The sequence below is a fragment of the Pseudorasbora parva genome, chromosome 6, assembly GCF_024679245.1.
Source record: "Pseudorasbora parva isolate DD20220531a chromosome 6, ASM2467924v1, whole genome shotgun sequence".
Classification (NCBI taxonomy): domain Eukaryota; kingdom Metazoa; phylum Chordata; class Actinopteri; order Cypriniformes; family Gobionidae; genus Pseudorasbora; species Pseudorasbora parva.
The window spans coordinates 45535617-45541616 of NC_090177.1; positions in this window are offsets into that span (position 1 = coordinate 45535617).

Genomic DNA, 6000 nt, shown 5'->3' on the forward strand with positions numbered 1-6000 from the left:
TGAATAGGCACTGAACAATTAAATTACCATATGGGCAGAAACGAGACTGGGATGTCAAAAGTGATTCCTGCAACTGCATAAAAACTTAAATTCTGTGAATTACTTAAAATGTACACATTAAAGGTGCACTATGTAGTATTTTTGCAGTAAAATATTAAAAAACCAATAGGCCAGTATTATATATTTTGTTCAGTTGAGTACCTACAATATCCCAAATGTTTCCAACTATTTGTAAATTGTGAGAAAATGTAACGGATCACTGAGAAAAGGAGCTGAGAGAGAATCCATTTGCACGCACACATTTAATTCCAAGACTCCTCAGAAAAGTACAGGGACATCAGAATCAGAAAACAAACACGATCCATACCAAAGAACAGTAAACGCAGGTCAGAACATCCACACTCACAATTAACGACATGAAAACCAAGACCTTAAATGCACAAAACAATGAGTAGATAGACTGCAGGGGGGTATTCCAAAAAGCAGGTTATGTGACATACCTGGGTATGTTTAAGGGTAAGTTCGTGGATAACCTCAACGTTCGGTTCCAAAAACAGAGGTAACTTTCTGGGTATGTATGTAACCATAGCAACTGACTCTCTGAAGATAACCTGCTCGAGAGCAGGTTATGTTTCAGTGTAACTTCGTTTCAGAAGGTTGGTGAGCATGGCGTACCCTTTTGACGAGGATCCTGTGGTCGTAGAAGCACAAATTATACGAGTTTTTTTTTGTCGGGAGAGGGTTATAAGACCGCGTATTGATGTGTTTGCATACCCTAATGAATATTTAAAAGAGCATTATCGTTTTTCAAAAGATTCATTAATTTATTTAACACGTCGACCGCACACACTTCATACTTCCATAACTTTCTGTTTCAGGGTTTCCAAATGTAATTGGGTGCATTGATGGCACTCACATTCCTATTAAAGCTCCCTCAATAAATGAGGGAGACTATGTTAATAGGAAATCTATTCATAGTATCAATGTGCAGGTAACAACATAATTTTTTCCCCTTCTTAAAATCATCAAAGTCATTACTTTTTCCACTAACTATAGGTAATATGTGAGGCAACCCAAATCATCACCAATGTCGAGGCAAAATGGCCAGGATCTGTGCATGATGCCAGAATTTTCCACCAGTCATCATTATGCCAGACATTTCAGCAGGGTATTATTTGCTTTATACAATTTTTGTTTTTTTCGTTTTTACTATATTTGTGTTGTACACATCAATCATTACAGGACAGTACAATGGTTACTTGCTGGGGTACAGAGGATACCCTTGTCTGCCCTATTTAATGACACCCTACCCTGAACCTGAGCCTGGACCACAGACACGGTTTAACCTGGCTCACAGCCAAACACGAGCCAAGGTGGAGATGACTATAGGGATCCTCAAATCTCGGTTTCACTGTCTGCGTGGGCTCCGGGTTAGTCCAGAGAGGGCATGCGACATTATTGTGGCTTGTGTTGTGCTTCACAATATAGCCACTATAAGAGGAGAGAGCCACCCTCCTTGTATTGAGGAAGATGGCCCAGAGGAACACGGAAGACTTTTGAGAGACAGGATTTGTCAAAATTACTTTTATTAGTTTTTTTTGCACTGGTCTGCCAGGCAGTTTATTTCTTCATTTCCTGAAAAACAATAAAAGTAAAATTCATTAAAATGTTTATTTTTTATTTTTTATAATGCTTTACACATACATACAGATAGATAGATAGATAGATAGATAGATAGATAGATAGATAGATAGATAGATAGATAGATAGATAAAGACACAGACAGACAGACAGACCACTTTTAACATGCAACAGATTAATATTCAGACAAGTTCTCACCTTAAGGCGATTCTCAAGTAATTCTATTTCAAGTGCTGCTTTTTTAATGAGGAGCCTTTTCTCTTCCATTTTAAGCTGTATAAGGTCCATCTCCATGTCACTTTTTCTTATTTGTTTTTGAAGATGGACCTTATACAGCTCCTTTGCTGGCAACTAAGGTGGAAACGTAATAAATGAGATTTATTGTCTGACCAAACAAATTCAAATATGGACACATCACCCTGCAGCCCAAGACTGGTTTCCCACTGAAGCTAAGCAGGGCCGAGCCTGGTCAGTACCTGGATGGGAGACCAACTGGGAAAACCAGGTAGCTGCTGGTAGTGGTGTTAGTGAGGCCAGCAGGGGGTGCTCACCCTGTGGTCTGTGTGGGTCCTAACACCCCAGTATAGTGATGGGGACACTATACTGACAAAGAGCACCGTCCTTCGGATGAGACGTTAAACCGAGGTCCTGACTCTCTGTGGTCGTTAAAAATCCCAGGATGTCCTTCGATAAAGAAATATAGCTACATTATTATTTCAAGCTAAAGAAATAAATGGCAGGATAAGTAAATGCTTTCATAGTGATTTAACATATTCAAAAGGATGTATAAGTCATACTTCATTATTTTGCATTTCAATAAAATGGGAGCCAAAACCAAATTTGTAATTTAATACACTCACACATTTACTCTGTCCGTTATTTTTTGCCAAGCCAACTCTTTTGCTTTAGCCGATGCAGCTGTATTGCTTCTTTTTAATATTATTGGCTTAAACTCCTCATAAGCATGCATTAAAACTTCCAACTCCGCCTCTGTGAAATACGCCGCTCTCTTTTTTTCGCTTTGAGTTTCCATGGTGACTCGTGAAATCGGCGATCCATTGAAAATGTCTTTATACATGCACCATGCACGCGCATTAACTCTGGGTAACCAGTCAGAGGTTGATTAAACTAACTCTTCTCAGGTGTTTTGGAACCGACATACTCATGGTATGCCTGTTTGGGGTAAATCAACCCAGAGGTTATAGTTTATCAAATGGTAAGTTAACCAAGCTTTCTGGAATACCCCCCAGGTGTGTACAATGAAGGTAACCATAACAACTGATATGACAACAAGGAGAGACAGAAACCAAACAGGAAGAGAACATAGAAACAATGAAAACAGAAGGCACTTAAACATAAAAGTCCATACTAAACAAAAGACCCAGAGCTGGGATCGTGACATAACCTCCCCTCAATGGAGCGGCTACCAGACGCTCCTAAAATGTCCAGGAGGGAGGTGGAGCGGAGGCAGGCCCAGGGGCAGGATGGACCAGGGCGGGACGGGAGGGACGGACCAGGGTGGGACGGGAGGGACGCAGAATTTGGGAGGCCAGGGCAGTGTGGAAACAGCACAGCTCCTGGGCGGTGCGGGCAGAGAAAGGTGCCTGGGCAACGCGTCCGGGATGGCAGCAACCGCCATGGCGATCTCTGAGATTGAAATCACCAGAGCAGAGACCACCGGAGCAGAAACCACTGGACTCAGGACCACCGGAGCAGAGACCACTGGACTCAGGACCACCGGAGCAGAGACCACTGGACTCGGGACCACCGGAGCAGAGACCACTGGACTCGGGACCACCGGAGCAGAGACCACTGGACTCGGGACCACCGGAGCAGAGACCACTGGACTCAGGGACCACCGGAGCAGGGACCACCGGAGCAGAGACCACCGGAGCAGAGACCACCGGAGCAGGGACCACCGGAGCAGGGACCACTGGACGGAGGCTAGGACGGGACTAAACTCTGGACTGTCGGGTACTGCGGGAGTGCCGCGTTCCTCCACAGCCCCCACAGTATATGTAGAGCCACTCAGCCACAATGTGATTCCCACATATTCCTCCAACGTCCAATTAGGTTGATGCCAGGGCATGAGCAACTTGAGTGGCTCAGATAGTCCTCCTCGAAAAAAAAAATCATTAGGCACTGTGAGTCCAATCCAGACAACTGTGTTACTTCATTCCACTCCCTAACGTGGTCCTCTATCCTCCGATCTCCTTGACGGAGGCTGAAAACTAGTGCGACTGGATTCATGTCTGGCGAGGCGTTCTGTAACGGATCACTGAGAAAAGGAGCTGAGAGAGAATCCATTTGCACGCACACATTTAATTCCAAGACTCCTCAGAAAAGTACAGGGACATCAGAATCAGAAAACAAACATTTAACGACTAACGACTTTACAATTAACGACTCGCAAACCTTACATGAAAACCAAGACCTTAAATGCACAAAACAATGAGTAGATAGACTGCAGGTGTGTACAATGAAGGTAACCATAACAACTGATATGACAACAAGGAGAGACAAAAACCAGGAAGAGAACATAGAAACAATGAAAACAGAAGGCACTTCAACATAAAAGTCCATACTAAACAAAAGACCCAGAGCTGGGATCGTGACAGAAAATTGCTATTTTAACTAAGGACGTTAGTTAAAATCAGCATAGCGTTTGAGGAAGTCGCCTGTCAATTGCGTCATATCTGCATTACCCTCGGTTTCGGGTTTTAATGGTCATCTAGACCAGACAAGATGACCTAAACTAGGCAAGTATATAAAATCGTCACTTATTTAAGTAGATTTTTAATGTACTTGCGAAACAGTTCTTGCCATTCTGTTTTAATAACGTAAAAATGGATCTAAAATCCACAGATCTATTAGTTTTGTAATGTACTAGTTTTTTGTAAAATCCCAGTAATTTCAGTGATATTGGACATTAAAGGCCCTTTCACACCGGACGCGTAACGAAAAAGCGAAACGAGTAAGCGAATATTTAGCATGCAAATACTTCGTGTCAAAACCATTCACATCAGCCGCGACACGAATTTGCGACGTTCAGAGCTCCAACATTCCAAAACGTTTGCTGCGTCAGCTGAGAAAACACGGACAGTGAAGATGAGCTTTTCATTTTATTTAAAAGACGGTTTCGGGTGCTACCCAGTCTTGAAGGACAGAGAGTCTGAAGGGGAGGATGCTAATCATGTACAGGAGCTAAATCTTTATCATGGCCGGTTCTGCACTTAGTACTTTCTTAAGTCTGTGGGACAATTTGAGGATCTCATCCCGAGACAGCAGCGCATCTGACGAGACACACCGCGCTCTTCAGGAACCAATCCATCCGGTCTGTTTCCAGTTCAGTCACAATGTAAACATTTAAGTGCCACAGACATACTGATGGCAACACATTAACTTTCCATAATCGTGGACATAAGGTTAAAAAAACGATATATAAAAGGTTAACTTAGGTTATTGCTGTCTGTAAACACAGTAGTAAACACAGCTGCAGATGCACAGCTTTGACTAGACCTACAGCTGTAATCTCATGAGATATGCCATACCTGGCAATGGTTCATGTTGAGTAAATAGCTCATGACATCAACTTGACATTTCGTCACCTTTGTTTCCTTGTATGTGATTGGTTGAAACCATTTTTGACGCCGCTGGAGTAAAAAAAATCGAACTGAAACGAAAAAATAAATGCCGTTTTTTCGCCGCAGCACATTCGCGTTCGGTGTGGAAGCGCTCATTACAGCTGACCAAAAAATAAAACCATCGGGCGAATTATTCGCGCGTCAAAATCGCGTCCAGTGTGAAAGGGCCTTAAGGGGAACATTCTTTTCAGCATTTTATTGTTACCATAGTTACAACCATAGACTTCCTATACCCAGCACCTCAGTTTTAAACTAATGGCTCCTTGGAATGGCATTAAGTGGGACCTAGGCTGTTACAGTATGTTTAATTGCAGTTTTTTTTCTTCCACATGTGCAGTTTGTTGTTCATATTAAGCTGCAACTCATTTCACATTTACTTTTTCAAATTAAAGGTGAACTATGTAGTATTTTTGCAGTAAAATATCCAAAAACCACTAGGCCAGTGTTATATATTTTGTTCAGTTGAGTACCTACAATATCCCAGATGTTTCCAACTATTTGTAAATTGTGAGAAAATTGCTATTTTAACTAAGGACAGGGACGTTGCAGCATTGCATTTGAGAGAGTCGCCTGTCAATTGCGTCATATCTGCGCTACCCTCGGTTTCGGCTTTTATTTGGCAGGAGCGCTTTACTCTTAGCAGTGTGAACAAGTGAACGCACGGAGTAACGTCATAACATCGTTTTGAACACACTTAAATGTATCTAATATGATA